General features: G+C 36.0%; 1 long non-coding RNA gene across 2 annotated transcripts in view; it reads right to left on the minus strand.

The window, feature by feature from the left end:
• The window catches only part of LOC140682348 (uncharacterized), a 29,704-nt gene extending 18,528 nt beyond the window's left edge, over positions 1 to 11,176 (minus strand). For both annotated transcript variants that reach the window (XR_012053970.1, XR_012053969.1), the window contains exon 1: positions 10,355 to 11,176. This is a non-coding gene — a long non-coding RNA (uncharacterized lncRNA). The remainder of the gene's footprint in view (positions 1 to 10,354) is intronic.
• Positions 11,177 to 11,566: the final 390 nt, after the last annotated feature.

The following is an 11,566-nucleotide window of genomic DNA, read 5'->3' on the forward strand; positions in this document are numbered from 1 at the left end:
TTGTCATGTCTATAAATAGTTTTTTTTGTTCTGAGTTCATTATGTGAAAAGTAGTCAAAATACTTCATGACTTTAAAGAGGAGAATGATTCCTTTTCAAATCAAAGTTAAGATAACATATTTTTAATGCATTAACTATATGTAAAAATATATATTTAATATATTATTATTTCACATAGTATAATTATTTAATATTTTGCAAAATACAATAATATGATTCATTATATAAAATATATTTTAATATTTAATATTTTGTAACAATCATAATATGGTAGTGATTAATTAATATTAGATATATTATCATATATGTTTTTATATATCATATATTAATACATTATGAACCCTAAATTCCCATGGTGCTATTCACAAGAGATTCACACAAGCATATGAATTTTTTGCATGATACTTAATATTGTAGAACACACAAAAAAGAGAAATATATAAATAATGCTCTCTTATATAATATTAGATTATAATATCAAATATTTGAACAGCAATTTAGTTCAAAATGTAATATGCTTGACTGTGACTCTTAGAAAGTCCACTCAATGTTTCAGAGGAATAGAAAAAATGTGAGCTTTAGCCAAAAATGAACTATTCCGAACTTAAATGAGGCAGCTATGCTTTCTCTTTCTATATTTTTTCATATTTCATCCTCTTTCTCTAGGATTATTATATTTTTATGGTCCTCTGTTTCATATGATTTATACCAGAAACAGTATGTTGTGATTTCAGAGTGTTCAGCTACTAGATAGTGATGTGTCCTAAGCACTTTCACTCATTTTTTTTAATCCATTTTTTCATATCTGATGTTGCTGTCGAGGCAGGCGGGAATGAGAAGACTTTGATTAGAAGGCTGCTGAGAGTAAAACTCCGGTTTATTCAAAATACACCGCTCTTTTATACAGAGCTTTGTGAGGACCAAATCCATTGGTCCTGAAGTGAAAACAACCTTCACCATTGGTGCAGAGTGCTTGATGTACAGTGATAGAACTTAACTATAAACAATGTGAATAATAAGAGAGATAAAGAATTGTTTACATTCTTTTCTAACTCTTTCCCAGGCTTCTGCCGGGCTAGAAACTCCCGTTTCTCTCTGACTGAATCTGAGACCCACAATCTGTGACTCCTGTGTTTCCAGTGCTTTTCTTCTAAGAGAGAAACAAGCAAGCATCAGTTTCCAGGGAAATATGGCTCTCCTTTTTCATTCATCTATTTCTCAAGGACAAGGAATCAGCCATTAAACCCTGTCACAGGTGGCCTTTCCTAGGCTTTTTTATATTTTAGAGTGAGAAATATGTTTTCAGCAGATACTCTGAGAAGCTTTTTCAGTTACACTGGCCTGTTCCAATGAAACCAAATGCTTAAAATTCCTCTTATATAAAAATAAATATTGTGTTTGCATTTAATGTGTTTTCTTAATAAATGATAATATATATTATTTCTTTCAAAGTAAATAATTTTTTCACTAATATTGCCCAAATGGCTAGATTCAGTAGACTCTTAACTTGTAGAGAAGTAAAAAAAGGAAAAAAATTATCTAAAGCATTTTGTTTGGAAAGGTTTCAAATATGGGATTGCACATTTCAAAAAAAGAAATGCTACAACTTCATAGGTGCGGAAAGCAAGACGCACACAGAGCAGTTTCACCAGGAGGAGAAGAAAAGAGGTTCAAGGAAAGAGTGTTAATCCATATAGGAAAATAACTTGTGGCTTTTTTGTTGATTGCTGTTGCAGTGAGGTTTTATTTAGTCAGTTGGTTTTATTAATGTTAGTTATCATTTATGCTCCCCCATTTGTCCCCTTACAGCTGGTTTGATCCAAGTTGTTTAACCCAAAAGTTCCCACCACTTGGCTCCCCAGTTATCTGTCAATCTTCTCACCTCTCTCTGTTTTCTCCTTATTTGGTTCGATCAATCCGAGTTTCTTTATATCCTTTTGGTTGTCAATCCTGTAACCACCCCCAGTTTCTTTGAGAAAGTTCTGCATCAATCACTTCAGTTTAGCTTTTCTATTTGTCCCCTGATCTTATGCCCACCCCTGTTATGTTATCATTGGTTTTTATAATTGATACCATCCCCCTCTGGTTTATCCCCACTGGGTGAGACAGGTTTGCACCTCTGTCTGCCCACCCCCTTTTTAAGCTACTGTAATCATTGATTTCTTGGGCATTTGTTCCTTCACCCACTCAGAGAGCACCTTTGTTCTTGCCTCACCTGGGGAAAATAAAGACTCTGGACTGGCACACAAGTGTCCTTCTCTCATCCCTTCATCTCCTCTCAGCGTGCAGATTTACCGAAGCTGCTCACCCACGAGCAGCGCTCAGCACCACCAGGGTGGCAGACGCAGTTCCCCTGGTGTGCCTCTCTTGTGGTGGCCTCCTGTCCTCACATGGGCAGTGCTAGCTGGCTCATCCCATCTGCCTGAGGTCGTGGCAGGTAGCCACTGCAGATTGTATTGAAACGGATTAATTCAGGTCTATTTTTCAATTTAATTTTTAACCTTGTTTGTGCTATGGAATGACAAGTTATTTTTTATTGCAGTGTTGTGCATTGCATTTCCAGGGATTCATCTGAGTTGCCAATGTTCTTATTGCCTTTATTAGGGCTGCCAAAATTATTGCTTCCTTTGAAGTCTTTCAGGCTGATGGAACTCAGCACCTTTCATCTCTTCTTTTGTGCTGAGCATGGGCATGGTTCTTCCTGATGTGGTGGTTTAGTCCTGGCTAACAGCTAGTCCACCTAGTTACTTCCTCACTCCTCCCCTCAGAGGAACACACACAGAAAACAGGATGAACACAGGAAGATCATTAAACAATTGTCAGAGGGAAAACAGGTTCAACTTTGGAAAATTTGATTTACTTGAACAAAATTGATTTAAATTATTGACAACTAAAAGAATCAGATGGTGCAAAACACCTTTTCCTCCACCTTCCATTTTTTCTCGTGCTGAGCTTCATTTCTTCATTCCCAATTCCTCTACCTTTTTCTCCCAAAACAGCACAAAAGGATGATTGAGGCTGGAAGGAACCTTTGGAGATCCTTTTACTAAATATACCACAAACTTGGGCAAAAAGGCAACTAATTACTAAATCAATATTTGGTGCCTGTGAGACCAAAACAGAACATAAGCAGCTAGGGGCAGGGTGTGAGCTATTCTTGCTTTCTTAGGGGTTGTATTTGTGGGATGGGTTTTTGGGGGGGGGGGTGGTTGACAAAGAGGGGTGCTATTCTGAAAATATTAACAGCTCTGTTCTTCTATTTGGCATTTTTTCCTGTTAGTATTTTCCTAGAATCATGCTGACTTCAGCAACCACATAGTGCTTACAGTTCTTGCAGGAGATCTGCTTTGCTCTGTATGGTGCAATCTGGAATAAAGACACTCATTTTACAGTACCCACCAAAGAGTACGTCTTCTAAACTGAATTATTAGAGGCTTAGCCACCCGTGCAGTAGGAAAAAATGAGAAATTGAGAGTAGAAAGGTGGACAGACAGTGAAATAGCATGTAACTGAATGATAAATAAGTAGCACACCTAAATCTGAATAGTCATGTTTTGCAGATGTACTGGAGAAAATCAGAATTGGGAAGTCAAAAGCTCTTGTCTTTCATAATGAAACATTTCTAGTGCATCATTATCTTGATGCGCAGGAAGAAGTTGTTGACCTCAAGCTCTCTGATTCTCAGGGATACAGCTGGCACTGGGCTGACCCTCAGGTCGCAAGCCATGCTGGGAGTCAGCTGTCAATGGTTAGAAAAAAGATTTCATACCAATTTCTGTGTGCTGTGATATAACAAGTCATCCCTATACAATCTGTTTCACCATAAGTACTGTGAAGTGGCAAAGCAACTGTCCCAGTTTCCCTCATCTGATATAATTAATATGTCTGCAACTAGGGCCAATATATTTCATGAAATGAGAAAAGAACATAATTCAGACTAATGTTGCCATGTTTTAGTAATAATTTAGTAATTATTTTTTCACCAGAAAATCCAGTTTGGATGGTTTCACTATACATAGTTTCATAATTCCTTGTTAACATTATATTTTGTCTATTCAATCTTTACTCATCCACTGCAGTGATGTATCATTCAACATTGTTATCTCCTCAAGAAACCTAGTCCTTCATCAGTATCAGTTTCATGCTAAGTGTTTATAGATTTTTTTCTTGACACTGAATTTATAACTTTTGGCATGTTTCCAAATAATTTTATAATGATTTTTTGACTATGCTATCTATATGTAAACTGCCTATATATAAGCTGAACTTTTCTAATAATCGCAAGTGTCTTCAAGGACTTCTTAATTATAGCTGAATTTTCCAAGTTATTGATGTAATTATTCACCTGCATAGCGTTCATCCAGGTGAATGAGCTTAGATTAATTATATTTTAGTCACTCATTTTAGAGGTTATCGAGTGTGGAGAAATTTTCTTGAATTTGTTTGTGACAAAGATGCTGAAATTGTCAATAAACATTTCTCACAACTAATTGCTTAACAGCTGTACTTTATGCTTAATTGTAATATTCCTCCTGCATGCAATAGAAAGCATGGCCCACCATTATTTGCAGCACTTCTCCCAAAATACATAGAAAGATACAATGTCGGAATGTGTTCTCACATATGATGGTGTCAAAGATACGTCTGGATGTTCATTCATTATAGATTTAACAAATACAAGTAGCTACAATTTCCCTGTCACAACTTCCACTTAACTCCTAGATCAAAACTTGGGAGAAAGGAATATACAGTTTAAATTCATTTTCTCTGTAATCTCAGGTTTCATTCAGTGCTGCCTGCGCCATACTGCAGGTTTGGGGAGAAGGAGGATAAGTGAATAAAGACACAGAAGCAAAGCTTTGAATAGGAAAGGAAAAGTATGGAGTGTATTTGATATATGAAGATAGAATTGTCTGGGGTAGACCAAATACAGTGATTTAAAACTGTGGTGATTATGGCACCCATAACTTTCCATTTTCTTTAGTATTAAGAATCTAATAACTTTTCTCCTTTAATTAGCCTTATAGCTTTCCATTTTTAATGAAAATAAATGCCGTGAATATGAACATGGCCTTAATACAAGCCACAGATTGTTAACAACTTCATTTCTATACTTAGAAAAGCTGATATAATGAAAAAGTGTTACACTGGTCACTATATTAAGGTTTCTAAAGTAAGTTATCCTGAGTCTCAGCAAGTTGCTTTTGCCTCTCAATGTTTTTGGTTTTTTTCCTCAATTAAATGCACTCTAAATTTTAGAAAGATAAAAACCCCCATCTTTATCCATGAGAAGCATGCTTTCCCTTTTCAAATTTTTTTTTTTTTTTTTTTTTTTCAGTAGCATAGAGCTGGAATTTGTAGCTTCTGGTTTAGATTTTTGCAACATTCATATTTTTAATTAAATATGGGATTCATCATCAAGACATGACAGTCTGCCTTTCTTATGTGAAGTGATAAAGATTGATTTAGGTGTGCAATTTAATATCATACGCTATCTTTCTAAAATGCTAGGGTGATTAGTCTTTAATGTTTCCTTTAGGATGCACAGGATAAGAAAATCTAAACAATGCTGGCTTTTATTCCAGGGAAAAAAACTGAGGAGGTGCCACAGTAGACTGAAAAAAGCAATTCTCTTGCCCTACAAAAGTACATATAGCAATAATTCAGATTCATATCCCTGGGACCCTAATAAATTGAACACAAAAATAAATGTTTTCCTCACATTTCAGGATTACAGATTTATTGAACTCTTAGTAGTTAACAATCTTCTTGTTTGAGTCAACATGATAATTCTACTTGTTGATCTTGGCATGCAATGTAGTTCTTCAAGGTAGATGATAATGAAAGGTTTCTCTAATTTACTTTTGCTATATATATTTTTTTAATTTTATATTCCAAATATAGTACCAGTGCATTTATCTCTGTATAGTAGTGCAAAAATGGAATTCATTTGACTCAGTTTGTGATTTATAACTCTGTACTACTTCACCAGATTTTTTTTTTTGTCATGAAGGTTGGTTGGCTGTAGTAAGAATTCCTATTCTTACAAGGGAGAGTCAGAAGCAGAAAATAGAAAAGTCATACACTAAACCAAACCTCAGATTAGATATAGCAAGAATAAAATTTGGTTTTGGAACATAACAAAGTGAGCAACAATATATTTCCTCTGTGCAGCATTGTTTTTTTTTTCTTTCTGTAATGTTTCTTTCCCTTTTATTATTTTTTTCTCCATTCTACATAGAATGAAATGAAAATAAAAAATATGCAAGCAGCAAGTTTGAATCCTCTGGCAAATCAGCAAGCAGATGTATTTCATTTGGAATTTTAAAGTCAAGTTGAAAAAGAAAGTAAAGATAAAGTTTCTGTGATGATTTTGTTGGAAGCAGAATCAGAAAGACTTTGTAAAATTATATATTTTAGATTAAAATTTACTTCAGTTTTATAAGCCCGCTCTACTTTCAGGTTTCTTGCACAGCTGAAATAATAGAATGATGATACTCTAGACTGGATACACATAAAGGTATGGATACATGTTGCCTTGCCTTTCTTTTTCATTCACAGTTGATATTCCTATCCCACTAACAAAATGTTTCCCTTCTCCTGAGTATAGCTGAATCTTTTTCAAAGGGTACATTGTCTCACTCCACTATTGAAAAGCTGAAGCTCTGTTTTAAAAATATTTAGTCAACATGGAAATATCACAGGAAGTTTAAGAGCTGTGAATAAAAATTTGCAAGCCTTCTGAATTGTGCTATTCTCCCTGCAAACCATCAGAGACCAAATGGACAGTAAGTGACAGAACCATCTGACATGTTGCAAGCAGCATCAAATAGGGGTGATCAAACTTAACAGTAACCCTAAACCTGAACCTAACCCTAAACCTAGCACTAGACCTGATCGTAAACCTAAGCTGAACACTAAGCCTAAGCCAAAGCCTAAGCCTAAACCTAACCCTAAACCTGAACCTAAACCTAAACCAAACACTAAACCTAAACCTAATGCCACCCCATCCCTAATCCACAACAAAAACCTAACCCTAACCCAAAACCAAAACATAACCCTAACCCTAACACTAAACCTATCACTAACCCTAATCCTAACACAAAGCTGAACCCTAAGCCTAGGCCTAAACCAAAGACTAAGCCCAAGCCTAAACCTAAACCTAACCCTAAAACTGAACCTAAACCTAAACAAAACACTAATGCTAAACCTAAGTCCAACCATATTCCTAACCCAAAACCAAAACCGAACTCTAAGCCTAAACCTAAATTTAAGCCTAAACCTAAACCTAAGCCTAAAACTCACCCTAACCCTAAACCTAACCGTAATCTTAATCCAGAAATTAACCTTTACCCTAGCCCTAACCCTAACCCTAACCCTAAACCTAAACCTATCACTAACCCTAATCCTAATACTAAAATGAACCCTAAGCCTAGCCCTAAGCCTAAAACTAAGGCTAAGCCTAAACCTAACTCTAAACCTAAACCTAAACCAAACACTAATGCTAAACCTAAGGCCAACCCTATTCCAAACCCAAACCAAAACCTAACTCTAAGCCTAAACCTAAACCTTAGGCTAACCCTAACCCTAATCCTAACCATAACACTAAACTTAAAATTAAATCTAACCCGAAACCTATCGCTAACTCTAATCCTAAAACTAAGCTGATCCCTAAGAATAGGCCTGAGACAAAGCCTGGGCCTAAGCGTAAACCTATGCCTAATCCTAAACCTAACCCTAAACCTGAGCCTAAACATAAACGAAAAGCTATTCCTAAACCTAAGCCCAACATTTTTCCTAACCTACAAACAAAACCTAACACTAAGCCCAAGCCTAAAACGAAGCCAAAACCTAACCCTAACCCTAACCCAACACTAACCCTAACCTGAAACCTAACCCTAACCCAACACCAACCTTAACCTGAAACCTAACTCTAACCCTAACCCTATCCTAACCCTTAACCTCATGCTAACCCTAAAACTAAACGTAAACCTAACCCTAAAACTATCACTAACCCTAATCCTAAACCTGAGGTGAAACCTAAGCCTTACCCTCAGCCTAACCTTAAACCTAATCCTATTCTTAAACCTAAACCTAACACTAAACCCAAACCCAACCCTATTCCTAAGCCCAAACCTAAACCTAAGCCTAAGCCTAAACCTAACCCTAAGCCTAAACCTAAACCTAAGCCTAAGCCTAAGCCTAAGCCTAAACCTAACCCTAACCCTAACCCTAACCCTTACCCTAGCCCTAACCCTAACCCTAACCCTAAACCTAAGCCTAACCCTAAACCAAAACCTAAGCCTAAACCTAACCCCAACTCTCCACCTTAAGCCAAATGAGCTGTTGGAGTGACTCTGGTGGTCTCTCACTGAAGACTCCTCATCTGCCTCGTTACCACCGTGACAGATGGAGATTGAGAACCCTCTTCCCAAGGGCTGAGACTGAGACCCCTGCCACAGGGAGTGGGGGAAATGGTGGTATGACCACTAATGACATGACCTGTTCTCCTCCAGTAACTCCAATGGACTTATTCTTCATTGTATTTGTCCTGCCTTTGTGGTTTCAGTGGACTCACCTGTTCCCCTGCAGCAATTTCAATAGACTCTCATTGTTCTGCATGTTCCCCCCTTTTTCCTTGGTGGACTATAACTGGACCCCTGGGCTGAGCAGGACTTTGGAGACTCTCCCCAACACAACAAGATGGATCCCCATCGTCCAGACCAGTGAGGATCTTGCCTGTGTTGGTAGCTATTCCCAACCCCCTCTTTTCTCTCTCTCTCTATCCTTTTATCTCCTTTCTGACCTTACTATCACATTTACTGTTTTGGCCCCTAATAGAGGTATGTTTATAAATTGCATATTTAGCCATAAAATTTACTGAATTTTGTACTTTATGCTCTTACACACTTCAGTAGCTTTAATGCATTCCAGATTTACAGAGCTGTGTTCCTTTTAAAATGTATTTTTTCTTTTTGCAAAACTAAAATCTTTTAATAGGTCTTAGAGTATTTTACGTATCAATAGCTTCAGTTTAAAATATTTTTCTAAGCATTGTATGGCAGCGAGACCTTCAAAATCAGCCATTTTTTCCCAGATAGATCTCTTAAAAATGATTTTATTTATAAATTGTTTTGTATCTCATTCAACCAAGTTCAAACTAGTATTGTGCTTTGTTTCACATTGCAGCATATGTTTATTTACTGTGACCTTTTATTTTATTAACACTTATCACCAACATATATAGATATTGTATTCTGTGTGTACCTTTTGCTGGCCTCTGTGGTTTTACTATACATCTTTGGTTTATCTGTGCTTAATCCTAAAATACTTATTTAAGCCTTTTACCTGAAAATGGGTACTAAAAGTATATTTAATATTTTCCTGTATGCTTGCCAGTTTGCTAAAGCTACCTATAACCCGATGTTAAAAAGTTCTTTAAATCCATAAAGCAGAAGACTGTAATTGAAAGCATTTTTGTAGTTTCTCTATTCCTAAGGATGTCCACAGTGTGATGTAAAGTGTAAGCCCCAGACTGCTGACTTCAACCACCTGCCATGTAGACCAACACTCCTAGTTGATCAATATATCTCCTTACAGATACAACTACCTCAAGAGGTCAAGCAGGTCAATACTATTTGTAAGTTCAGGATAAGTAATTTAAATTTCAGGGTAATTTCTCAGTACTTCTAAACAATGACTAGTGTCATGTTGTGCGTAAAGTTGTCCCTGATACCAGGAACTGATGGCAGATTAACATTGTCCTCAGGAGCTGGCAACTCACTGCAGTCTCCTGGAAACAGCTTACAAAAGGCTAAGTAAGCATCAGTGCATTGATGTCATTTGGGCTACCTCCCGTGAAACCTTCTGACATGTAAAACAATCTATCTGGATCATAGTGCATTTTAAAATATATTTTTCAACTTGATGGCTCCCTGTACCAAGAGAGTGTTGAAAAAATGACTTCTTAAATATACGAAGATCCACCTTATGTTTTCATGCAAATTCAGCAGATCCACCTTGTTTTCATGTAAATGCAGTTTTCACGTAAAAAGCAGAAATGCATTTTAAAGCAGATTTATTTCTCAAAGATTTTCTCTGGATGTTAACCTGACAGGACCAATTTATTACTGACCTGATGTAATAAGTTGTAAGCAGTTAAATGACTAATTGTGCAGCAGCCTACTCTGTCAGTATTCTCAACTCACATTTAAAGAATTCATATACCAAAATTGTAACCTAAGAAACAATTACATTGACAGAATAACAACACAAAAATACAGTGCCATAATTTGAGTAACTGTTGCACAACAGAATTCCTCTGGTTGTGAGAAGAAATAAGCCATGTACTTACATACTCATATTGTGTACACAGAGAAGATTCAGCGCCATGTGCAGCAGTGCACCCACTGTAGCCAGCTGGCTCCCCAGAATAATTCAGGATTCATACTTCCATGAAGAAAGCTTGGAAACCACTCTTCCAATAACATCTAGATATCAGAAAATCCTGTGAGACATAGAAATATATAACAATTTGACATAACTCTGAAAAACTTACACTATACATAGTAAATTTTTTCCTCAGCCAAAAGGAAATTTCTTAATTTCTGCCAGCTTAATTTAGAGTAAATTAAATCATTATTATTATTAAACCCCTACTCAATGTATAATAAATTGAGAGAAGCAGTAGGAAGGAGAGGACTATGTGATCATTAATATCTTTCCTTCAGATCTGTATTTCCTAAACTTAAATAAAAAATGTATTTTGCAAGCACAAAAAGACCTCTATTGAGATAAACTTAGGCAGCAAAAGAAAAGCAGTAGGTTGTTTTTCTTGTGTGACAATCTAATAAAAGGAATTTTTTTATAGAATCCAGTTTTAGCAAAAAATCAAATATGCTTATAAGCCTTTCCAAGGTTTTGAAAGCATTGCTGAAGCATGGCAAATTAAAGTTATGAGGTATGCTTTCTGAGTACCAACAACCTCTGCTTAGAGATGGTATTTTACTATTATTCCTCAAGCAAATTCTTCCAGCTACAGAATTTCAAATGCTCCTTGAAGTAATATTTTTAGTATCTAGTGACCTAAATAAATGGTAGTTGCATGTGTTGCATTTACACATAATTTCTGGAAAAGCATTTTAAAATGGGAATTTAAGTGTATACCAGATTAATTTCTGTGGATATTAAAAAGAAAAAAAGAAAAAAAAGGTATTTTGTCTACATAATATAAGATTTCTTGGGATGTTTTGCCCTATAAAATTGAAGGAACTATGTAGTATCTGAATATATAATTAATTTTTATTGACATTTCTACCTATATTCTTGATGCCTTAAGTTTTAGATTTTATATTTTTCAGATCCTGTACTGCACTAATGTATAACTCTGAACTTCATATGGAGTATCTTCACAGTTTAGTCAGACAAAAAAATCCTTTCTCAGATGAAACCAAGGTCATCACAGCCTCAGGCCAGAAAAGTATAAACAAAAGTGAATTGGGAGGGGCAAACTGGGGGAATGTGACTGCATTACCTGAAGCTGTAATTGCACAATTAACCCCTGATA

This window comes from Taeniopygia guttata, chromosome 2, assembly GCF_048771995.1.
Source record: "Taeniopygia guttata chromosome 2, bTaeGut7.mat, whole genome shotgun sequence".
Lineage (NCBI taxonomy): Eukaryota > Metazoa > Chordata > Aves > Passeriformes > Estrildidae > Taeniopygia > Taeniopygia guttata.